The sequence below is a fragment of the Chinchilla lanigera genome, unplaced genomic scaffold (assembly GCF_000276665.1).
Source record: "Chinchilla lanigera isolate Chin_1 unplaced genomic scaffold, ChiLan1.0 scaffold00087, whole genome shotgun sequence".
NCBI lineage: Eukaryota > Metazoa > Chordata > Mammalia > Rodentia > Chinchillidae > Chinchilla > Chinchilla lanigera.
This window is the reverse complement of record NW_004955488.1, coordinates 3,218,344-3,245,021: the sequence shown is the minus strand read 5'-3', so window position 1 is coordinate 3,245,021 and position 26,678 is coordinate 3,218,344. Positions and strand designations below refer to the sequence as shown.

At 35.6% G+C, this 26,678-nt stretch overlaps 1 pseudogene; it reads left to right on the top strand.

Moving 5' to 3' along the window:
- The first annotated feature begins 24,656 nt into the window (after positions 1 to 24,656).
- LOC102022299 lies at positions 24,657 to 26,130 on the top strand (annotated as a pseudogene).
- Positions 26,131 to 26,678: the final 548 nt, after the last annotated feature.

The following is a 26,678-nucleotide window of genomic DNA, read 5'->3' as shown; positions in this document are numbered from 1 at the left end:
TTTTAGTTTCTGGAAATGGCTGTGAAAGTGAAATTAGCATATGGCCAATTTTCTGGATGCCCAGAGGTTCCTGGATCATGCTGATACATCTTTATCTACTCATTAGGATTATGGCTTGAAATTTGGTTTTCTTGAGTTTATGCTTATTACTCTCCTAGTTATTACAACAGTTCATTCACATTATGCTTCACTTTCTCCTCCTATGAAATGGATTCATTAAAACCAAACTTTAAAAATATGCTTGGTTAATATATTGACCTACATCCAATTATATGTAATGCATTTTCAATGGGCAAGAAACAGGAAATGATCTTTTAGTTTATATGTACAAGAAATGCTCTGGGGAGATTTTTGTGATTACTAGAGCTACACTAAAAGCAATATACAGATAACAGACACACATGCACATCTATATGTGTATGTGTGCTTAGTTTCATAGGTTTTATATGTTGATGAGGTCTCTTACTGGAAAATTTAAATGTCCCTTTAGCATTTATTGAAAGCAGCACATTGAATACATTTGTTGAATACAAATGAAATTAAATTTTGCCTTTTGCTTTACCTTGAAGTTAAGTAATGGCTGAAGTTGGGCTTTACCTTCAGGTTACACTGGACAGTTGTCAGGGTTCCTTTTCATTGACTTGCGTTTAAAGAACCACCCTTTCTATAACATTCTCGATTCAGAAACAAGACTGCCCAGTTCTGTGTGCTAACTAGAACCCTTAGCACGATTTGCAATCTTTTCTCCACATCCAGCAGTTTCATATAGCAGGGCAACAAAAGCTCAATTAATTGCAAAAGGAAAATAAAAATAAGACTAGTGAGCTTCCACACTCATGGTTCGAGGAGGGTGACACAGAGAGAAATGGAAACTTGGGGCTGTATCAAAGAAGGATAGTAGGTTGAATTTATTCTGGTATCAGAGTTAGGAAGATTGACAAACAAGGACATAGAAAGGTCTTCGCATCACTGGAATAGTGAGTTTTACTCAGAGAAGGAGAGGCATGGTTTTGAGCGCATCACCTGACTAGAGATGGGTCGAGAATCTAACTTACAGGCTCAGCGCAAGGCAACCACTGCCTTCAAGATTGCCTAGTAGCCGGCAATGTAGCTCAGTGGCACAAGCACCTGCCTGGCAAATGGCAAGGTCCTGAGTTCAATGCCCCCCCCCAAAAATAAAAAAGATCCAGAGGCAAAGAAGGCCAAGTTTTCATGTGGGTTGGAATTGAAGGATCAAGGACTAAATCTTGGAAAGTACCTGGGGACACCAATGGAGACAGAGAAACACTAAAACTAAAGGACGGAAGGCAGATAATTGAGAGACAGGAAGATTGCATGGATTTTGTTGACTTACAAATGTGAGCAACCTGCAAGCTTTAAGGAGTTGTATGAGGCAAAATTTATATTTGGTTTAATTTTGCATTGCAAACACAGCAGTTCATATAGAGAATAAAGGAAATTAAATACCTCCATATATATATATATACACACACACACATGCAATTATTTAAACTAACTACACAACTTACACCTCTATATCTTAACTAAACCCTCTTCAACCTGTGTTGTTTTTATAGATACATATATGCATAGACACCTACGCCTATGTATGACAAGTAGAAAGGAGAAAAATTCTGGGTCTAGATTTAGCACATAAATTCAAAACTTTACAGCTGTGCAGTTTTGTTTCAGATTATAATTCATAGAAACAAGATAAGCTGAATAGGTGGTGGTTTTATTCACCTTTGGATTTTGAGAGCTTACCAGCACTTTACCACAACCTAATTCTATACTATGATTTCAGGCATTCTAGATTATAGAACACAGCTGGAAAGGCTTAAACAAGTTACCCCTTTCCTCTATTCTCTTGTAATGTCTAGCAGAGTTCAAAGATAATGCTACTGTATGTTAGTTATTTATAGAAACTTATAGTGGTCAAAAAAGAGTTAAAACAGTTGACTTAGGATTCTATCTTGCCAAATTACTGGGAAAATTATCCCGTGCAACAAAACAGCGGTCATGACGTAGTCTAATCTCTTTATAAAGATGGTAACTGGACCTTTGGGTAAGTTGAGGAATGACATTTGTGAAGAAGACAGTTTATGCTAGTGGATGATCTTATCCATTGCTGCTTATCTTTTGTATGGAGTTAAAATTTGAAGTTAATTAGATTACTCAGGTCTTATGATTAGAACTTGGAAAAAGTGTCAGGTAGCATATATAAGCAAAGTCAGTTGAGAGCACATAAAAGGATAGAGGAAATGTAGCAAAAAATATTCATCTGCTCTTCTAAACAGCTTTTGGTAAGATCTTTATCACCACTGTCCAAAAAAAATATAATGTGAGCCATAAGTGCCAGTGACTTATCTAATTTAAGATTTTCTAGTAAGCATATTTAATCAGATAAAAAAGTAACAGGGGAAATTCATTTATAAATTTGGTCAACTCAATTATTTCAAATTATATTTCACTACAGAATCAATATAAAAACTAGAAAACTATTTATATTAATAATTTCCTACAAAGACTTCACAATCGAGTATATTTCACTCTTAAATTGTACCTCTATTATGATTTCTAATGTTCCATATGTGTTCAATATTTGTTTTATTTGTTTAGCAGTGAGTATATTGCATGTGGTAGATCTAAACCTTGAAAAAGAAGGGAATGAAAGAGAGAGAGAGAAAGAAAGGGAGGGAGGGAGGGAGGGAGAGGATAAAGGAGAGAGAGAGACTGAGGGGAGGAGAGAAGAGTTAGGAAAAAATCTATAAGGCTAAATTTTTCTTTCTTTCTTTCTTTTTTCCATTTTTGAGACAGTTTCTTCTATGTAGTTCAGGCTGGCCTTGAACTTACTATGTAGCCCAGGCTGGCCCTGAACTCAAAGCAACGGTCCTGCCTCGGCCTCCCAAGTTCTGAGATTACAGGTGTGCACCACTATGCCTGATTTTTTTTTTAAGACAAGATTTTTCTACCCCTGGAAAATCTTCTTATACTTTTATTGTTAGCTGGAGAGATTTATGAGAACTTATACATTGATATAAATAAGTCCACTTATTGCCCCAAAGATTATACAGATAGCAAGAATTCAAACTCAGGGGGCTTTTGAGTGTAAAACACATTCTATTAGGCATTTCAGATATTTTTAGTGGTACAAAACACTTGTTGAATCACTATTGTCACTATTGTCTTAGATTTAATGGTCAGGAGGGCCATTGGTAATTTTAGATAGCATAGAATAACAGGTATTATAGTTGGAGAAGCACAGATTCCAAAGTGACTGCAAGTTTTTATGACTGGATGCAATGCATCTAGATGGTAGGATGGGGTTTATCTGATATAGGCAGTTGGACTTATCCCAAGATGGTGACAAATAGTCCTACCATTCATCCTTTACTATAGATTTAATACTCCCCCTTAAAAGTCTGTAATACTCTTTATATAGGAAAGCTTCGGCTTTTTTTCTTTCATGGAATGACATAATTAGACATGACTGTTAATTTAACATATTGACTTATAGATATTCTACATGGGGTGAGGCAGGACCCCTTTGCTTTATTCACTATATATGATATAGTTTAAAAGTTATTTCCTATAGAAAGAAACTTTCATTATGATATAGCATTTATGATTATGTTCTAGATCAGAAATCCTCAATTTATTGTAGGGTATCCTCTATTCACCATCCTAATCGTGGGTATTAGTGTGGAAAAAATGCCACCACTGTTGGAAAAAAAACATTGACATTTCAAGTGCAGTGTGTTTGAAAAGTGATTCAATCATTACTTTAATCTCTCTGCCCCAGAGACAAATAGTGTACTTAGGTGTATCAAAAGCTTTATAGGTTCATTGGCAGAAGAAATAAAAACATGACTTAGGTCAATGATGAATTAGGATTAGAACATATTCCAGAAACTTAGTAGCCATTTCTTTGAAAAGCTTAATTGATGAAATGCCAGTGGAAACAGATTAATTGAAAATGTGAATTTGGTCTTGAAAAATATACAGGAAAATAAATATCTGCATCATCAAATATAAATAAATTCAAGTAACTATGAATGATAGAAAAGAAAGAGTAAAAGAACTATCAAATAATATCATAAATATGGTCACTGATATGCAATCAAACATCACAGTGGAAGGTCCCAAGTAGGTGATGTATTCTGCTAAATAGACAGAATTCCTACCCTATTCTGATGGTTTAAGTCTTGGTGGTCATCTGGAAGTTAACACGTCTATTATGATGTTATTGCAGAAAATATTGTATATTTGTGCTGGTCAACTTTCTATTCCTGTGACAAAATATTTGAGAATCACACCCTGAAGGGAGAAAGGTTTATTTTGATGCAGAGCTTTGCAGGTTTCCATTCACACTCAGCTGTCAAAAGCTTTGTGGCAGAAGAAAGTGGTGCAACTAATAGCTGCAAGGAAGAAGGCAGAGAGAGAGTCGGAGAGAAAAGATGTGGGGACAAGACAAACACTTCTAAGGTGCTCCCGCTTTCTCGAAGTAGGTCCACATCCTCCTAGCCCACCCTGCTAGGAACTCAAGAGTGAGACAGTCTATCAGTGAAGACTGCACCCTCCTCATTTTATAACCTCTTTTGCCCACTACTAACATTGTGGCATTGGCAATCAACCACCCAATGTATGGGACCTTGTGGGGCACTTAACATTTAAGCCATAAAAATATCTAAGAAATACATAAGGTGGAGCCAGGCATGGTGGTGCACGCCTGTAATCCCAGCACTGGGGAGGCTGAGGCCAGAGGATCCTTGTGAGTTTGAGGCCAGCCTGGGCTACAAAGTTAGTTCAAGTCCAGGCTGAACTTTGTGAGACTCTGTCTCACAAAAAAAAAAAAAAAAAAAAAAAAAGAGAGAAAGAAATACATAAGGATACACTGAAAAGTCCAAATGGGAGACTGAAAATAGAAAATTGGAAGCAATTGTTCTTTGATCAGTTTCTTCCACTATTGGTAGGTTTGGAGGAAAGAGAAAAAGCTGGCAGGCTGGTGTGATCTACTTGTTTTTAAACTTCTTAGTAAAGAGACTAAATGATAGTAATCATTATCTACATAATGATTTTAACAGACGTCCTTGAGATGAAATTGCTGAAGTAAATAAACAACTTATGGAAAATGTAAACTATATAACTTTCTGGGATAGAAGACATAGATATTTGATGATTTAAACTTTCCTTTCTGTGCATTGTAGTCTGTGCACCTGGAAATAGAAGAGAAACCTTTCCTATTATTTTAGGACAGAAAGGTCATGTCTGATCTGGAAAGAAAGGGTCCTGTGTGACCCAGTCGTCTCTCTGCTTTGTCTTGCTTCCTGACTGCTTGATTCTAAAAGTATGAGCAACAATTGATACCATATACATTTTCCTGATTTTAGGTTAGATTCCTGGGGTTTTGAAAACACTAATATGGTGTTTTGAAAACACTAATATGGTGAAAAACTCTATATTATGAAGACATTAGTATTTACGTTTTATATATATTTAGCAGATTTTGAAATTTTGTTTCATTTTCTCTTTGCATGGAGAGTTATGTGCCTCTATTCTCTGTCTCCAGTTGCCCCTCTGTAGATAATGTAAAAATTGGATGTGGCGTGGTACAGCATGAAGGTGATGTGCTCTGCAGACGAAGGTGATGACAGATGCTGCTGACTGAGAGAAGGTGGCTGAAAATACTTATGGACATGACAGAAATGTTTCTTGTGTGCATTGAACAGAATGAAAACAATTGAAAAGCCAGCATATAGGTAGATTGATAGATGATAGATAGATAGATAGATTGTGAGACAGTAATTTCACTGCACAATCAGTAGATTCACTTAAACATGTGAGAGGTTCCACCATTAAAAGTTTACGGGGTGGTGACAAATTTGAAGCAATTTGTGTTGCTGGCATCGTGCATGTAACATACCGTGCAACAGTTATGCAGTGAGCTTGAAGGGATAAATGGGTTGACATAATCAAGTTAGGGATTAGAAGATAAAATTTTTAATTTGTATTTACTTATATTTGTATTTACTTGTATTTAATTTAATTTTTAATTACTTTGTGTCTTTAAGAAAATTTATTTGCTGTTCTCAAATGTTCAATTTCAGAGATCTTTGTGGTTGCAATATATATATATTAATTAATTACATTTACATTATATTAATTATATGTATAATTGCTCTAATTTTTATTACTTGTCTTTAATTGTTTGATCAATTTTGCATTCTTACATCTGCTAATCTGAGCAACTTCATTGAAGATAACAATATATAATATAACAACCATTGTTAATTCCTATCACCTCGTTTTGAAATCTTGGATCATTTTTATTGTTTTGTATTGTTTTATTTTTCTCTTCATTGTTGATACATTGTTATTGTTTTTTTCTCTTTAAAGTAAAAAAAATAAAAAGTAAGAAAATAATAAGAAATGATTGTTCTGGGTAGGGATGCATATGACAGGTCAATGAAAAATAGGAACAAAATTCAACATTTGGGTAAGACCTATTTTATACTTGACTATCTAAATCTCCTTCCTCTATAAGCACAGTTATAATTCTGATTGAAAGAGTCTGACATGGAAGTCCATTGAGTTAAAATATTAAGGACAAATAATGGTGACCATCCAGCTTCTAGAGAGAGCACACAGTTCATTTTCCTTTCTGTCCTTTATTCTTTTTTTTTGTCTTTTGTCTTTTCTTCCGGTACCAGGAATCGAACTCACGACCTTGTGCTTGCCAGGCAAGCTCTGTGCCGCTGAGCTAAATCCCTAGCCCCTTCTGTCCTTTATTCTTTTTCCTTTGCCAGTGATGAACATTGAGTATTGCTTCTCTGGAAATCTGTCATTCTTCCCTCTTTCCCTACAATATCTTCGTATCATTCACTTGGCGATATGTATAACAAGAGGGTTTCAGGGTGCCTTTCACTGTTTGAGGTTGTGCCTCATCTGGGAAAGATTCGAGACTTCTGTGTATTTGATTGCTTTCCTCCTCTTGGCGCCATTTTCCCTGTCACTACTCTCAGTGCGTCAATCTGGCAAATCTGTATTGGGCTGTCCCAAAATCACGCAATGCATTTCTGCTAACAGCATTCCATGGTTGCTCAGAGCTTGGTGACAAGGTTAGGATTACATTCCTCATTCTAAAAATGGGTAAGTTTTTGCCTGATGCCCTTTATCTGTGTATTTCCTTTTTGCAAATCTACAGCAACAGCTAAAGAAGGATCAGGAATCCCGGCTTTCAGCATTATGGTCCCCAGGCAAATGTTATTTTATGCCTACATCCAGGTTATGCTTTATTGCCACTCATGACTCCATCTGGGTTGGTTGGGGAGCACAGGGTGAAGATGCGAAGCACTGCTCCTAAATTTCTGCAAGCATTACATCATTTCATGTATACTTGCAAAAGTCAGGACAGCTGCCCCTTCTGTAATACTTTGTTTTCTTGATGGCACAAAAGGATTAATCAAGGCAGTTCTACCTGCTAGATGGTAATGAAGCCAGTGTCATGAATTTAAGAATTCAGCATGTGCAGATGGTGCTAGGGGTCTCTCTTGCATCAATTATTATGGAGGTCATGTCTTTAAAAAATTGTTTCTCTTAAATTAGTTTCACTTGGTGATGATAACACAGACATAAAACTTACCCTTTCAGTTAATAGAGGGTAAGACACTGAATTCTGCTTTTTTTTTTTTTTTTTTTGTAAGAATGTATCATTTTGCTTAGGTAACTGTTTAAATCTGTGGATTCAGCAGGTGAGTGGTTAATATTTGAAACTGACACTAAATAGCAGCCACTTCAAAAGTAGTGTCATGTGTGGGACAAGAAAATAGTAACATTAATTGTTCTTTTTGGTTTCATTGGGACTTTAGGGTGTGTTGTGTTTCCTTACTGTTTTCTCTGTTACGTTGTGTCTCAGTTACTTTCCTTTCATTGCTGAGACAAAATACCCAATGCCCAAAATAAAGAAATGGAAGATTTATTTAGCTCACAGTTCCTGGAGGTTTCAGTCCATACTTGGCGGGTTCCAAGGTAGGGTGGCACATGGCAGAGGGCAACAGTTCATGGTGGCGGAAAACAGCAAAAGCAGCAGGAGCAAAAAGGGAAGAGAGGCAGCAAGCAGCCTCTTTCCCTCCCTTACATTGTATGCAAACTACCTGCCCCAGGGCAGGTGTAGCACTCACACCCATCATCCCAACAGTGGACCATGGATCAATCATAAAGTCTAGAAACCTGCCACGTGACTGCATGAGGCTTTGGAGGGACATGCAGACACAAACCACAACAAATCTGTGAGACAGGAATAGAGTGATTTAGATGAAAGTAATTTAATGGATTACCAAAATGACTGCTGGCAGTAAGAGTCCAAATAACTCATAATGTATTCATTAGTACCCAAACACCCTTAGAACTTTTCAAACAAAAATTATTGGCATTTATAATATATCTAGGACTTTTACTGTGCTTTGCAACACTTTTATTTATGTTCTTTTATTATTTCTCTTACGAGTAAAGATAGAACTCCCATAATTTTATGTCTCATTTCTCATTGGATGAGAGTTTCAAATTCTTTGAGCTATGTACATAGAGACCTTACAGTGCTATCCAGACTTTTAATAATAATTACATACTATAAATAGTTCTTGTCAAATATATTTTAAAATAAGATAATGGAATCTTTTAAGAAGATGATAACCTATTTCAAATGCTGCAGTATTTTAAAAATTATGTTTTACTAAGAACTTAGTTTGTATCACAAACACATAGTATTTCATTCATGTTATTTCATATAGTGTAAGATTTGTGTGGGAGTTGTTGCCTTAACTTGCAGGGTGAGACTTAGGTACTGTAAAATGACTGACCTTAGTTCTCTCCATTGGAAATATCATCTGTTTCACTTCAAGTGGTATCTGATCCAAACTCATAATCTTAAGCACTATAGTGTAAGGCTGAACATAGTAATAAATAGTGCATATCATCAGCAATATCAAAGAACCCTTATGTATACCCATCTGGTAGGCTTAGTCTATATTAGTGTTTTTGTATGGGAGGATCATCTGGCCCACATAGAACAGAATAATATCGTTGGCCAACTTTCTTGACAATGTAACATTGTCGACCAAATCGAGGGACATATAATGGTTAGGATTTAAGGAAAATCAGATTAAATCTCCACAGACTGAATTTATTTGGAATTTTTTTCAAATTTGATAGCATAATAAGAGTATACATCTGTCTTCAATGCCTTACATTATGTGGATAAAATCATATAATGACTACAGCTCACTCCAACATACCATTACACCATTAGTAAGAAATTAGAATAATAAGAAATATTAACTAACAAATTAAATTTGGCAATTTGCACTATAGGGGAAAACACTATACTTGTTTTGTTTTCCACTAATGCAAGTATATCTTTTAGGAATAACTTCAGAGGAGCAAAGCTTGGGCAGTATGTTGTTATAATAAGACATTGTAATAAGTGATAATAACTTATGCTGAATCTCTTGTGCTTTATTTTAGTGCACTCCTCTCTCTCCTTTACATATTGAAGTATCTGCTAATTTTATTTTCCAGTATTCAAACAGGGCTTAATTTAACTCACTAATTTCAAATTTATGCCTGAAGCTAAACTCCTTATATTTAAGTAGCATTTCCTAAAGGTATTTAAGTGAATTATTCTACTTTGTATCAATGATCAGCTTTTGAAGTAGGCAAAATATTTCATGTTATTATGCTTTTGAGGTGAAAAAATAGTAATTTAAAATCATACACAATGTGTTTTAAGGTCTATTAAATAAAGTTTTCTTAGCTTGAAATATAAAATTTCTTTACAGTCTCGTTTTTCTTTTCTTTTTTTTTTTTCTGGCATCATTTCTACTACTTGTTGCAAAGATTATACAGCTCTGCAACTTGACTTTGTTTTTTCCCTAACATTTGGCATATGCTCCTGCCTCGGGCCTCCATGAATTGGCCAGTGCTGGCTCTTGTCCTGCAGTGCCTTCTTTACCTAGAAAAATCTAACTAATCCATAAGCTCATTTAAGATAATCCTTCCTTGGGGCAGAATATATCTTGTTCACTTATTTTCTGATGAAAGTAAAAATGAGGTTTGTTTTCTGCTTCATGTATCTAAAATTATTTACCAAATGCTTTGTAAATGCCAGCCATAATAGGAAACAAGGTACTTACCAAATTAGTAAAATGTGTCCAAGACTTCCAGAATTTTAAGTATACATTTTGTATGCTGTATCACAACTCCTTGGTAACCCTTTCCTGTCCCCAAAAATGCTGGGAAGATACAGGATTGAGTGACCAGAGTCTCTTGCTCAGATTTTTATCTCCAGGATCAAGCATGATACCTGCAAATAATAAACAGTATTTTTTAAAACTTAAATTAGTAATTAGTAGCTTTCCAAATGGCATACACTTCAAAAATAATGGAGTGAAAAGCAAAACTTTAGATTTTGTGTGAGGCATGGTAGCGCATGCTTGTAATCCCAGCGCCAGGGAGGCTGACACAGGAAGATTGCTGCAAGTTCGAGGTCAGCCTGGACTATGTAGCAAGACCCAGTCTCAAAAAATTTTTTTTCTGAATTCTGTATTCTCCATTGTATTATAGAGGCTCCAATTCATTGGAGAAAATAATCATTCCACTAATCTATGATTCAAAGATTTTTATTACAGTGGATGAAATTTACTGATTATTTTCAAGTATATAATTTAATACACAGTATTTGCTTAGGTTACATTATGAGCCTATGGACAAAAGATCTGTGATTGAAGAGAGGGTTAAGTAGTTTGGTTTGTTTCCTGATTTCAAGGAGAGTTGCAACACTGTACAATTGGCCACTATGCAGACCAGTTCTACTCATGTTGATAAATAAGCAAAGAGCATTAATTATTCCTAAGAAAAATGCAATACCCCTTCCTAAATAAACCTCTGCAATTCCAAAAGAAGCAAATATGTGTATTTTTTCAGTTGAATAAATCACAAGACCATAAAGACTCTGCCAGTGAGGGCATAGGGGGAAAGGATGGACACTAAAAAGAAAGACCATGTCATGTTTTTTTTTATTTTTATTTTTTTGGTTTTTCTCCGGTACTGGGAACCGAACTCATGACCTTGCACTCGCCAGGCAGGCGCTTTGTCGCTGAGCTAAATCCCCAGCCCCGACCATGTCATCTTAATGGTGTTACTATTATGGACATAGTTTTGATAAAATTAGAGATATTAAGTGCATTGTGGATGAGGATTTAGAAAGAGATGGGAAATATATTTTACTTATTGGAGGAAAGGAAATTCTTGGTACATCATCACATGAAACTTGAGTAAATTTTCTCAAACTGTCATCTAGAAAGCAGAAGTATAAATAGTAAACTTGGATGGACAACTCAGCAGATGTCTTGAAGGTTTGACCTTGTTTATTCTTGATGCTAGTGGTAATATGGGAGATAAAAGAGATGAATTGGTGTACAACTCATCAAGAAAAAAAATCAACTAGATTTGATGATTCAGGAAAATCTCAGTTCATGCAAATCATAGTACTACAATTGGGAGATGTATTGTCAGTAATTCTTGGTCTGGAGAGAAAGCTAAAGATGTGGCTTGACAAACATTTGCTAGTGTTGAAGCAATTAGTTAAGCCAGAACCCCTCTCAGACAAAGCAAAAAGATTTTCCTTTGCAGGAAAGATTTGCTGACATATATGTGTGACATAAAATGTTTCTGAGCGTTATATCAGCAGAAACACTGGTGATTTAGTTCGAGTAAACCTAATAAATGGGTACAAAATGAAGAAGACTGTTAACTCCCAAAGTTCTACAGGGAAAAGACACACAGATGAAACTGCTCAGCAGGAAATGTGTGCTGCCCCTCAAGATGAAAACATCTCATAAGTCCCAAGCTAGGTAGGATGATTTTTAAGTTTTTAAGGCTGATGAAGTTTCCTAGTTGATATGAAGTGTTTAGGGCCAGTAGGGGGGTTGATTTCATGTATTAACTTGGCCAGGCAATGACACTCAGACATTTGGTTGAACATGTGCAATAATAGAGGTGGAGTAAAGCAGATTATCCTTTATAAAGGAAGTGGGGCTCATCCAGTCAGTTGAAAGCTGTTACAGGGGGAAAATATGCAATCCTTGAATGGAGGACTTTTTCCTCCATACTACCTCTGGACTAGAGTTGTAGTAATATCTTTTTCCTAGTTGTTCACTCTGCTAAACTCCCCCAAAGATTCTAAATTACCAGACCTCAAAATTGTACAAGTTAGTTCTCTGAAATATCTACGTCTCTGGATGTCTGTTTTAAACACACACACACACACACACACACACACACAGTTGCTTAAGTTTCTCTGTAAAACCTGACTAATCTATCTGGTGCTTCTTCCTTTAATTTTCTCCTTTGAAAATGGGAATATAATGCCCATAATTATTATTCTATTTTTGCTCCTCCATCATATTTTAGGAATAGATCCCTTTATGTTTAGCTTCATTATCTCATACTTGGGGTAAGAAATTTCCCCAGAGATGGATCATACTCAAAGTCTTATCTGTAGCTAATTTAAATCAGATTTGTGATATTCAAGCTAATGGTATTTGGATGAGATTGCACGCCTGAGTCCATTTTGCATTGAGCTGATATTCTGGGGAATGATCACATGTGTGAAGAAATTTGCCCACGGATTGAAGGTAACTCTTTGTGATGAGAGGGCAGATTGGTAAACTGAGTAATGGCTCTGTCTAGATCCTATTCGGTGGAAGCTGTGATCTATATAGTAAAAGAACTTTGCAGAGGTGATTATTTTAAGGACTGCAAGAGTGGAGATTATCTTAGTTCATCTAGATAGGTTATGAATATAGTCACAAGTGTCACTTAAGAGTGAGTTTCATAGGGATCTGAAAAAGGGCAAGTGACCACAAGAATGCTGCAGTGCTGACTGTCAAGATGAACAAAGGAACCACAAATCAAGAAACATAGCTCTTTCAACTTGTGGTATGAAAAGAAGCTGATTCTCCCCAAGAACTGTCAGAACAAGTGTGGTTCTTGTCATCACCTTGATTTTGGCTTAATCAAGCTACTCTCACACTTTTGCCATCCACCGCTCTTAAGAGATTAAACTATTTTACGCTGCCAAAATTGTGGTTAAATTGCTACAACAGCCAATGAAAAATAATGCATGGAGTTTTTTCTTTCTATGTCTCAAAAATCGGTTTCAAATGATACAAAACTATTCTACATAAGTATCCATTTATTTTATCCCACAGCAAGCAGTACTCTTAGAATAATCCACCACTACAGGAATGCTATGATTACTGTAAACATCTTAGGATGCTTGTTTATTTATTTGTTTGTTTAGGATTTATATAGGGAGTTTCCCCACTATTATTATGTAATCAAAAACTTGTTCATTAAAGTAAGTGTTATAATCTCTTTTCCTGTACCTCAGAATTAAAGTCAATATAGGTGCAAACATTTACATAATACCTGTTATGGTTTGTGTCTGGGTGTCCCCCCAAAGACACATGCAGTCATGGGGCAGGCATCTAGATTTTTGATTGATCCATAGTCCAATACTGGGATTATGGGTGTGAGTGCTATACCTGCCCCTGGGGCAGGTAGTTTGCATACAATGTAAGGGAGGGAAAGAGGCTACTTGCCACCCCTCCTACCTTTTGCACTTGATGCTTTGCTATCTTCCGCAGCCATGAATTGTTGCCCTCTACCATGTGCCACTCTGCCTTGCAGTCTGCCGAGTACATACTGAAACCTCCATGAACTGTAAGCTAAACAAACCTTTCCTTCCTTAATTTTGGGCTCAGGTATTTTGCCTCAGGAATGAGAGAAAAGTAACAAAGACAATACCCATACATGCAAATATATGTGCACATTCACATATTTGTTTATATTTAAATTCAATGAAGATTAAACCACAAAGCATAAAATTATATACTTATTATTAAACTTAAAGAGGAAAGGCTGTTTTAGGCAAAATAGAAACTATACTACCTGCCATAGATCTAGTTATGTACATTTGACCTTGAACCTGCATAAATAATTCACATCATTTTAAACTAGAAGAAACATTTTTAAAAGACAATTACTGTATTTAAAGTCAAAATAAATCTTGAATATAACTATGTATTGAATTCTACTTTAACTCCTTTATTTTTAAAAAAGTGGAAACTAAATATTAATACTTAGCCTCCCTATTTTTCTAAACAATATAGCCTATAATTCTTCCATATACATAAGATATTCATTATGCTTTTTGATTTCTATAATATGATACTGCACAGATGTTTTATGATCTATTCAATTAATTCCTTATTGACTTTTCTTTTAATTCTCTTGTTCTTATAATTTATCAGTGTGTATGTTTGGATTTTTTTCTAGTGCATCTTTGGGATAGATTCTTAATGGTAAAATTTATGGATCCGAAGATACATAGTTATGTAATTTTACAAGATACTGTCCAACTCTATTCCTGGTTGAATCAGTTTAATTTCCCTCCAGCAATTCGTAGAACAATTTGTGTGCCAAGAGTCTGAACTGCTAAATGCACAGTCAGATCTTTAGAGTTGCCTCTCCGTAGAGTGGAAAACGCGGTGCCCAGCATAATCTTACTGTGTATTACTATGAATGAGGTTGAGTCTTTTTTTATACATTTAAGGCAATTTGCATTTCTTTTTCTGTGGACTTAGTATTTATCTTTTTTTAAAAAAATCGGGCCTTTGAGATTTTCATTCTCCTTTTTTAGAAGCCTTATATATTAAAAAAATCATTCAGATTCTAATATGCATTGTAAATGAAATTTGTTTAGGTGTTTTTAGCTATTCAGAAGATTACTTATGGGGCTGGGGATTTAGCTCAGCTGCAAAGCACCTGCCTGGTAAGCGCAAGGTCGTGAATTCAATTCCTGGTACAGGAAAAAAACAAAAGACAAAAAAAAATCAGAAGTTTACTTACATCAGAATCAAATGTATCAGCCTTTCTATTATTGGATTTGGATTGTGAACCATCAGTGAGAAAAAGTTATCACAGTCCAATTTATGCATTTATCATGCATTTAATATTCACTTATTAATTGAGTATTTTAACATTTATATTTATAGCCCTGAATTGCTGTAGATTTTTCTGTAAATTATGAAAAATTGTTTCCATAATATATTTTCTTCTTTTTTTGGCACCAGGAATCGAACTGAGGACCTTGTGCTTGCCAGGCAAGTGCTTGTGCCACTGAGCTATATCCTGGGCCCTCTTTTATTTTTTTTGAAACAGTATCTTCCTATGCAGTTCAGGCTGGACTTGAACTCACTATGTAGCCCAGGCTGGTCTTGAACTCATGGTGGTGCTCCTTGCTTAGCCTCTTGAGTGCTGGAATTATAGTATTATAGCTGGGATTACATCACATATGCTGCCATACCTAACTAATGAAATATTTCTTTAAGTTTTAGTTTTTAGTTATTTTAATATGGATTTTATTTTTATTTTTATTTTATTTTATTTTATTTTTTTTGGTTTTGTTTTTTCTTCAGTACCGGGAACCGAACTCACGACCTTGCGCTTGCCAGGCAGGCGCTTTGCCACTGAGCTAAATACCCAGCCCTAATACGGATTTTAGTAAGATCATTTTTTCTCATAAATTAAAGAAGTAGCTGTATTCATAAAAATTTACATGTACAATTTAGTACATATATTTTATTTGTTCTTTTGATACAACTGTTTATTTGTGTACCAACATTATATTTTTCAGTGTTTTGTTTTTCCTTATGGAAGTTTTATAATGCATTTGAATACTGAGTTGGGACTGCCTTATTCATTCCTGTTCCTTTTCAAAGTTTTGTGGCAATTCTTGCTTGTCCTTTGAAATGATTTTAATCAGACAAATTCAGGAATATTTTAGGAACACTCTTTCTCATTTATTTCAGCTATTTTGTATGTTTTGAAAGTTTTCTAAAATATTCGCCCATAAGATTTTGTACATATTTCTTTAAGATTATGATCAAGCCTTGAGATAACTTTGCTGTACTTTCTGATTTGTTATTAGCATTAATTTATCCTTCTTGGATGTATTTTGGACTTTGTGTGGTTACTCTGTCACTTCCTTTTATTGCACAAATTGGCTACAATGATTGGTGTTTTGTTCTTTGTGTCATGTTTTGTGGAATTACTTAAGGATATTAAAAAACTGTTACCATATTTGCAAAAATATTTCAAAGTTAGCCCAAAAATCCTCTAACACTTGCTTATTATGATAGATAATACAAATACAATCTGTAAGAAGCAGCATGATCTAAGTTGGACCCTAAGTGCTATTTTTGTGAGCACTCCTTGCTGGTACTGTATAAAATATCTGGGCCTGTGAATATTCCCTACATCAAAGAGAGCAAGTACTTTGGTTGATAGAAAAAAAATCCACTTAATCCAAAAATAAATAATGTGAGTTATTTTAAAACATTGTCTATAGTCAAATTCAATCACATAATGTAAATTCAACCACAGTCAAAGGGTTACTGAATAAATGGTTAATGTGCAACTATATACAATAAGGCTGGGAGAAATTACCAGCTGGAACAGGATGTGTGGAGACAACTCATGTGTCTAAAAGCATCAGATCTTTAATCACAGGGGTCTGAACAATCCCCTGGGGAAACTTAATGCTAACTGACCAATGCCCCAATCTCCCCAACTGATGTAAGAAGAAAAACTTCTCATTCACAGAATCTGGAGTTATGTAATGCAGAAGTAAAATTCTTTTCTTAGTAAGATGGCTGTTAGTAACATTGACTTATACTAGTTATTGCATATTTCTGTCTCCTAAAGAAATTGAGGAAGTTGGTTTTCAGCAGCTTCTTTCTTCTACTCAGCTATCCCTGGCCCACGACTTTAGTCATTTAAGATCTCCTCATTCTCACAGGAGAGTTTCTGAGGACCTACATATTATTCCTGTGTTCAAGGAAGTGGTAATAAGAAAGGAGGGCAAGGGAAATGGAAATAAAGAATTTTCTAGCTAAGTGAGCCTTGTAAATGTGATTTCAAAAGTTCTAATCAGTATATTTCACTTATACCTCATTCACTCCTAGTGGTAAGAATAGCTTCAAATTTAGGTTGCTTTTGTTGTTGTTGTTTTGTTCTTTGATATATTGCTATATGAAATAAAATTGGTATGCTATTACTAAGGAGGGGGGAGAGAATGGGTAGCCATCCTTCTGTTCACAGGATTAGACTACAGTTATCATCGGGTTTTGTGCTTCCATTTTTATCTGAATAAAGGAACCAGTTTAATGTTTGCAAGTTAAATTTTAAAGATAGCATTTCAGTAACTTTTAATGAACTTTTTCACCTAGCTTTGGAAATCATGTTTAAACTTCCTTTAAAAACTTGAGAAAACAAATGAACAAACAAAAGTATTTGTTTTTTTAATGAGTGGACACTGTTCAGGAAAAAAAAAAAGCAATGCTATTCACTCCTTATGTAAGTAGAAATCTTTTGTTTTCAAACATATTTAAGCTTTATACTGCTTTTCATTTCAAAAATGAGTATAACAACAGTGCGAATTTTAACATTTAGGTCAATCATAATAAATGCAATCAGTCTTGTAAAATAGGGCATTGTTTGCTCTATGGAGTTGTATTACTGGAGTGAAATTCATATATGTATATAATCTGCAGCACCTCATAACCACACTCCGTTAGAAAAGATTAACACCACAACACCACGTGGGCTAAAAGATATCATATTTGTTTAAGGCACAAGGCCAAGAAAGAAGCCAGCTGCTAGGACAGTGTGACCCAGTCTACTGTTCTGCCTGACCTATGTCAGGAGTAATCTCAATCAAAGCTGTAACTGCCACCACACTAGCTAAGGCACTTCTAACACTGGTGACTTGTTTTTACAGTGCTGAGCCTAAAAATAACAATCATCCATCAGTGTCGGTGCATGAAAAATTGGATTTCACCAGAATTCAAAAGAATTGTGCGCTAGACCTAATGCTGTAAGTGGGTCTGGTGATCATATTTTGTTCTCTCTCTCACACCAGGAGGGCAGCCATCTGACAACATTTTATCAATATCTCTAATCAGAGAGAAAATGATGGAAGAAAAAATTTTAAAACTTCACCAATGTTTGGAAATGTAGGAGAGCTTTAATAGTATATGAGTTTTAAATGCTTGACCAATGAAAAGTACTTTCTTGTTATTTTTTATCGATTAATGGTGAGCATGTTTTTCCTCATGAAAAAGAGGTTTGATAAGTGAGTAAATCTGCAGTTTAGCATAAATACATATTTAAGTCATTGATTTATTCAGTAGATATTGTGAACTGGGAAAAAACTGTTCAAAAGAACAGACAAACTGCGATGGGAGAAAGAGAAAAACAGTATGTGTATACACAAGCTAGTTAAGATAGTTATACAGCTAACTTCTCTTAGTTTCTTGAAAAGAATAGTTTGTTCTAATATTATTTAGACAAAGTATCATGCCTATATCTTGTACTCTGATTAACTACTAGGAAGACATCAAAACATAATGTACAAACTAATGAAACTTTCTTACTAACCTATTTTTAAATTTTGTTTCATTGTTTGTTTATCCTTTTTCTCTTTAAATAAAAAAAATTATGTGTGGTTCATATGGGCTTTTTGCATCAGACAATCATTTGTAAATTATTTTTACCTGTGGGAAATGATAAATTCAATATCATGTATGCTTAACATTTCAGGCTCTAGTTTAAGAGCTGATAGCATTATAAGTAATAAAACTTACTATGTGCCTACTTTCATTGACCTGTTAGAAAAGTAGGATAATATAAGAAAAATACAAATGTGTATTTGAGAGGGTGATATTAGGTAGAAGAGTAATGGGATTGAGAGAATAGTGTACTTTGTAGGAAGTGCTTTTTAGGGACAGGAAGGAAGTGAGAAATATTTTGCAGCTGTCTAAGCAGAGATTCCTCTAAAGAGAAGGACCAAGCTATGTCTGTACTTTGACAGAAGAGTGAAAAACTAGTGGAAGAATAACGAGGCAGCATGTGAGGTTGGTACCAAGGAAGTAAGGAAGACAGGAAGAAGATGAAAAGTCATAGAGGTAAAAAAATCAATCAGTTAGATCTTTGGGTCATGATAAGCACTTTAGATTTAGAGTTTATCTTCAATTTTTTTATCTGACTGAAAATTTATGAAAGATCAACCTTGCTATTTATCTTAGCTCAGATGACTATAACACAATATATTAAATGGGTGATTTAAACAACAAATATCTATTTTTTCACACTTCTGAAAGCTATGAGTCAGGGACCAGCAGACCAGCATGGCCAGTCCTTTGTGAGGACTCTTCTTGACTGACAGACAGCTGCCTTCTTATTGTGTCTTCACATGTTTGAGAGAAAATGATCTGTGTGTCTTCCTCTTTTTATAATAACACTAATTCCACCATGAACTCCCCACTCTCCTACTTTAACCTGATTCTGGTTATGTCTCATAGACTCCATGCCCAACTAACCTCATGCTGGGGTTTAGAGCTTCACAAACTCAGTCTGTAGAAGTATGGTAGAAAGAATAGACTGTATGAAGATAGAGAAAGGGGATCGTTCCTTGATTTTCACAATATATATCTGCCTTAGTAACTTCTTTTAAGAAGGTTAGTCTTTACATTTTTAAGTAAGAATACTAAGCAGGCAAAAAGAACTCTCCATGAAGACTATCACTTCATAATGAAAGTAACATCCAAAATGATGCAAGAGCTTTGAGAATGCGCTGATTAGAAGCCAGACTGGCTAAACAAAATGATCCAAAGCAAGCATGACCAGTTTACCAAGCTAGTAACTAACATTGATGAAAAGATTTTGGTCAGAAATACAGAAGATTAAAAATCATATTGAAATTTTGAGCAGCAGCACCAACCAATGTGAGGACAGATTTTCAGAGCTACAAGAAAATGATGCTGTCAAAGAAGCACTACTCAAAGACACCTTAAAAACAACATATGTGTAAGCATCATATTTCCTCCATACTATAGAAACCTGAAAGAGTAAGTAGAATCTGAAAGGTTCAATAGATATTGTGAGTGGGGGGAAAGAAACTGCTCAAATAGGAACTAGGATGAAGGAGGGGAGAGGAAAAAGAAAGAAAGAAGACAAGAAAGTATGTATATGTATACACAGGATAGCTAGGATAATTGTACTACTAATATCTGTTGGTTTATTGAAAGGAACTGTTAATGTGCAATTGTTGAATCAGTTTTGCATGCCTATATCTGTATATATGCAACCATTTTGAAAATTAAAAAATATGTAATATAACAACCATTGTTAATATCCTTTCACCATGTTTTGAAATTCTGCATTATTTATTGTTCTCTATGCTGTTTTGTTTAGGTATTTGTTTTTGCTATTTTGTTTTTTTCTTTTCTCTTTAAAATGAAAAACAAAAGTTTTATGTATATGCAAGGATAGTTGGGAGAGGTGTATTGTTGATGTCTGTGGTTTATTGAAAGGAAGAGTCAATGCTAAAACTTCCTTTTTTCTTGACCAATTTTGCAGGCTTGAATGCAGTAGTCAGTAGCTACTTTGAGAACCTGTTCTTTAATAAAGTGGAAAATTCAGAAGAAATGGATAATCCCTACATGTATCAGAACTATTAAAGCCAAACCAAAGAGATATACAAATCGTGAATAATCTAATATCAGTCAGTGAAACTGAAGAAGTGATAATAACTATTTCAAACAAGAACAGTTCAGGTCTTGAAGTCCAGGTCTTACAAGAGCTTTAGAGAACATCTAATGCAATAATGCTTGAAGATTTTAATGAAATCAGAAAGGAGACAGTACTCCCAAAATCATTCCTTGGAGCCAATATGTTTAACAAGTATAGATGTAAAGATCTTCAATAAGGTATTAGCCAGTGGAGCACAGTAAATCATAAAGAATTCATACATCATGATCAAGTGAGATTCATTTCAGGTATGCATAAATCAATAAATGAAGCACACCACATAAACAGAAGCAAGGATAGAAATCACATGATCATCTCAATAGATGTAGAGAAAATACTTGACAAAATTTAACATCCATTCATGATAAAGTCCAAAAAGAAAATGAGAATTGCTGCGCCTAAAGGTCACCAGAACATAGACAGATGCTTATCCTATGGGATCATTTCAAAGCTACCAGGTCACTCAAACTACTACTTAGTAATTTATTTCCAAAAAGGTAGCCTGGTACCCGGAGATCTGATTCTAAGAGAGCATGTACAGGGGAAAAAAAAAGAAACAAAGGAAGGTAATACAACTTTGAAATTCACTAAAATGAAATTGAAAAGGCTCCCACTCTTTTAAAATTTGTATGTGAGATGACAGTGATAAGATTCAGAATTAAGATGTTTAAGAAACTGAAGTTCCCAAGTTTGAACTTTTATAAAATTAAAAATATAATGGTTTTTATTTCTTGTTTCTTAATATGCAATATTAAAGTATAATTTACATACAGTAACATTAGCTATTTCTTCTGTATATTCTTTTCTTTTTTGGTACCAGGAATAGAACTCAGGACCTTGCACTTACCAGGCAGGCACTTATGCCCATAAGCTATATCCCCAGCCCACTACTATATATTCTTGACTGTTTGACAAAACATACCATCATGTAACAATATGTGCAACCCATCCGTCACGCTCAACAGCCTCTAGTACAACCATTAGAAATTACTATTTATTTTCTTCACCTTCAGTTTTACCTATAATGCAGTGTCATCCTGTACAGTGACTTTTGAGTATGGCTTCTTTCATGTCATAATATACTTGTATTAATGCTTCATTTTTTTCTGAATCCTGTTCCATTTTATGAATGTGAAAGAGTCATTTATATTTTTGTTGTTATTTCTGTTTTTCATCCATTTTACAACTCAATTAAATTTATATTGATGCTAATTTTGGCAGAAACTAAAAAGACATTAGAAACATTGCCATACAGATTTTGTATTAGGTTTCTTGGTACAATTTAGTACACTTAATGATCATATACGATATAGGAAATTCATACCCACATATGATATATCTTGATTCCTATTTTTGCCCCATACTCTCCCCTCCCATTAACTCCTGGTTGCATCTTTATTTACAAATCTTTGTTTCTATTCTACTCTTCTTCTATGACTTTTTCCAGGAAGGATTATAGATTTCTATCTGAAAAAAATTTATTTCACTTTTAAAAAACCAGGTTGGATGGCATACATAAGTCATAAGCTAAGTTTATGGGTCAGGCAGGATTTGATTTGTGACTTTAAAATGTATTCTGAAATTTCCATTTTTAGGTAAGAAAAAATCTTGGAAACTGACAGTTTTGTACTTCTACCAAGAAAAATGTAAACAAACTGAGCATCAACAAATCTTGGACTCACCAGAGTTTTCACTGTGACTTCTTTCTACAGCACACAGGTTGGAAAGTGATGCTGTAAGAAGAACTTGGTGGAGAATGTTGGTAAATGTAAGCTCAGCCAGGCGGTCACTGGCCTCATTAAAGCGATACCCTATGTGGCAAGGCATGGTAAGAGTGCCTCCTCTTGAAAGTGATCTGGGGCTGGGGATTTAGCTCAGCGGCAAAGTGCCTGCCTGGCAAGCACAAGGTCGTGAGTTCGGTTCCCGGTACCAGAGAAAAACCAAAAAACCAAAAAAAAAAAAAAAAAAAAAAAAAAAAAAAAAAAAAAGAAAGTGATCTGATGAAAATGATATTTCATATCTGGGGTCTTCTGTATGTTTATTATATGGTACAATATATAACATTTGGGGACTGGAGGGACCATTATAATTAAATCACTGAAATCTTGAGAATGGCTGAAGAGAAAAACTAAAAATATACAAGAAAAAAAGAGAGTTGCATGTTAAAATATTAAGAAGCACTTATAATAGCAAATAACTCTTAGTAAGATATTTGAAACCCTTATCAGTTAGAGTTTGCTAGAAAAATATCTCTATATATCTCTATCTCCCTATCTCTGTGTCTCTCCCTATCTCTCTCTATCTCTATCTCTTTCTCTATCTTCATCTCTCTATGTGTCTCTATCTCTATCTCTCTCTTTCTCTATCTTTATCTCTCTACCTCTATCTCTTTATCTCTACCTCTATTTCTATCTCATCTCTATCTGTATCTCTATCTTTATCTCTCTCTATCTCTATCTCCAGCTCCAGCTCCAGCTCCAGCTCTAGCTCTAGCTCTGACTTTAACTCTCTCTCTGTCTCTCTCTCTCCTTCTCTCTCTCTATTTCTATCGCTATGTCTGTGTGTATCTCTAGTTCTATCTATATGATTATATAAAGGATTTCTTAGGTAGGCTTACAGTGGCCTTCTGTGGAATCAGCGGTAGAAGCATGCAACATGGTCATCTGCACACTGTAGAACCAGAGGATCTGGTTGAAGATCACAGTCCCAGAGCACCCTGCAGCTCTGTGTGTGAGGCCATGCCAGAAAGCCCAGTCCTCCTTGGAAGGCTGGAGGGTCTGTGTTGGAAGCCCAAAGGAACCGGAGACCAGCATCCAAAGGCAATAGTAAAGGCATAAATTCCAAAGAAGAAAAAGGAAGATGTTTTTCTTCCTTCCCTTTTTATTCCATCCAGGTTTCAAGCCTAGGACTGGATGCCACCCACTTACAGGTGGGTCCTTCTTCCCTCCTTAGTCTGTAGCATACACCAGTCATCTAAAGACATACCCAGAGCCTTACTGATCTTCCAGGCAGTTCTTGATCAAGTCAAATGGACCTATAACAAGTAACGACCACACAACCCATCACCAGGTCACTCAGAGGTCTCATAGGTCGCTCTCAACCCCAGAGCCTCTCACCCCTTGCCACACAAAGTCAGCTGTTGTCTCTGTTGACCTGCTTCAGTTTGAGTCTCCCTAGGCCCATTAAGGTTAATAAGTGTTCACATCTAGATCTGCCCAACTGTCCTGCAGTATTTGATCACTTTGATTATACATGATCCTACACGGAGCTGGGCTCTGGCATACCCATCTTTCCCCACTGTGAACTGGCAGCAGTGAAATAAATGCATGAGGAGCACATATGCCACAAATGTACTTAAAGGGGAAGTATGTATGTTTCCAGCATACATACCCTCAAGATAAGACTGAGGGGACATGGCAAGATACTGAGCTATGTGCTATCTCAGATGGCAAAGTTTTCATTAACCTATTTTTTTTTATACATTGCAAAGAAAGCTGTCATACAAAGCCATTTTATTTTGAAGAGAATAACAAAATAACAACAAGACAGACAAAAACAAAACAAAGCAAAAATAATAAAGATGAATCAGGATTTCAAAACAGAATGGTAGGAATTAACAGTGATTGTTACATTACATATTGTTATCTTCAACGAAGTTGCTCAGATTACCAGATGTAAGAATGCAAGATAGATCAAATCACTAAAGAGAACAAATAATAATAATAATAATAGTCGAGCCTGCATCACCTGAGGGAGACTCAGGTTTTGTGGTGCAAAATGAGGTATAAGAAGTCACTTTCTGGTGAGTTTCTTGGCTGTGGAATTGGGACCAAAATTAAGTGTGTACCCCAAGGCTGATCATACTAGATTCCCTGACAGTTCAATAGATTTAGCTGTCACGCGTGCACATTCTGTGGAACAGGAGACTGATCTAGCTCTCAACAATGGAACGAACCTACATTATAGATGACACTGTTGGCTAGTATCTTTCAAACGTCAACCTCCAAGGAAAACCTTTTGTTTCTCATCTTTTAAAGGACAGTGTTCTTCACAGAAGGATTATGTGATTCTTGCCACTAGAATACCACCCAAAGAGGAACGATATGAGAACCCCAAACATCCTAAAACTAGGTTGGATAATTTGGATGAAGAATGGGCTACAGAACATGACCACCAGGTATCCAGAATGCTACCATGGGGACTTTTAGTTCTTGGAGCATTTATTATCACAACTTTAGAACTGGCAAATGACTTTTAAAATGCCCTGCACAGACTATGATATGCTGTAGAAAAGTCTATGAATAGAAAAAGACTGTGGAATTTCACTGAGGAAATAATTTCAGAATGAGTGGTACTTCACATTTGCTCTTCTACGAAAAAAACATCTTGTCGAACTTATGATGTCCATGATCCAAAGAGTTCAGGAAGACCTGCGGACTGGAAGTATCAGAGTAGACTGTCTACCTCATAGTTTCTCTTGAGTGTACTGTTCACATTGATATTCACATCCCACTTTCTACAACTTCTGTCAGCTATACTCTGGAGAAAAATACAAAGAATGGTCTTACACACTGGGCCAAGCAGATTGAAAGTGGTGTTTATTTTATTAATGGACAAGTTAAGGATGAAGATTCTGACCTACTAGAAGGACAGAAAAAAAATCTAGAGGAAATGCTCAAGCACCCAGTCATTCCTTTGATGTCCGAGTGCTAACACAGTTGCTTCTGAATTCAGACCACAGATCCACAGCCACTGTCCAGATATATAGTGGTTCTGTAAACCTTAAAGGTGATGTGAAATGCAGAGCTTACATTCATAACAATAAACCCAAAGTTAAAGATGCTGTGCAGGTAGTGAAGAGAGATATATTGAACACAGTTGCTTGGCCTGGGGATTTAGCTCAGCAGCAAAAGCGCCTGCCTGGCAAGCTCAAGGTTGTGAGTTCAGTTCTGGAACCAGAGGCAAAAAAAAAAGAAAAAAAAGAACACAGTTGCTGATCGCTGTGAAGTACTATTTGAAGATCTACTTTTCAATGAAGTTCCAGAGAAAAAAGATTCTGAAAAAGAGTTCCACATCCTCCCTCATCGAGTTTTTGTCCCTATTCCTGGTTCCACTGCAATGTTATGTAATTATAAATTTGGTGATGAATCAGCTGAAGAAATCAGAGACCATTTTATAGAGATGTTAGATCAGGTGATTCAAACAGAATGTTTGGAAATTGCAGAGAAAATCAACACAGCTTGTATGAGTTCCTCTGTGAGTAACGAGGCTTCACTGGACAACACAGAAGATAAACAGCCAGAGCAACCAATTAAAACTACAATAGTGTTGAAAATTCAGCAAACTGTAGGTATGACCGCAGCATTTGCAGTTGCAGTCCTTGATGTAGCTATCTCCTTTCATTACTTCAGTGATTAGAGTGAGGCACAAAGAGTTTCCTGATCCTCCAGCGAACATTGATCAACAACTGTGAATAACAAGGTTGTAAACAATCCGCCTGCATTTAAGACAGTAGCAACCACATCTGCTGCCATAAGGGGTAATAGGGGTATACTTCTGACTAACATGAAATCACCAGCTGCCTTGGATAGCCCTGCTTGTATTATAGGTGGCCCAAGTTTTAAACAAGAAAGTTACACATTTAGGTGAGAGTTGCATCTAATTCATCATTACTGCCTATTTTTAAAAAGATTTAAAATGTGAGATACCATAGAGTTCAGTCTTATGGATCTGGATTACACATTGATCAGAGTGTTAAATATTTGAACAGTCAGTATTGACTACAAAATCTCAGTAATAGAGTATTAGGGGAAATTCCTACCATGTGGGGCAACAGTTTGTGGAGTAACTTTATCCTCTGGGACCTTTCTAATACACACCCAGTTACGATATATTGTATGTATTGTTCTGATCAACGACTACGAAACTTTTGCCAAGAGGCTTAAGTCAGTACAGGATGACAAATA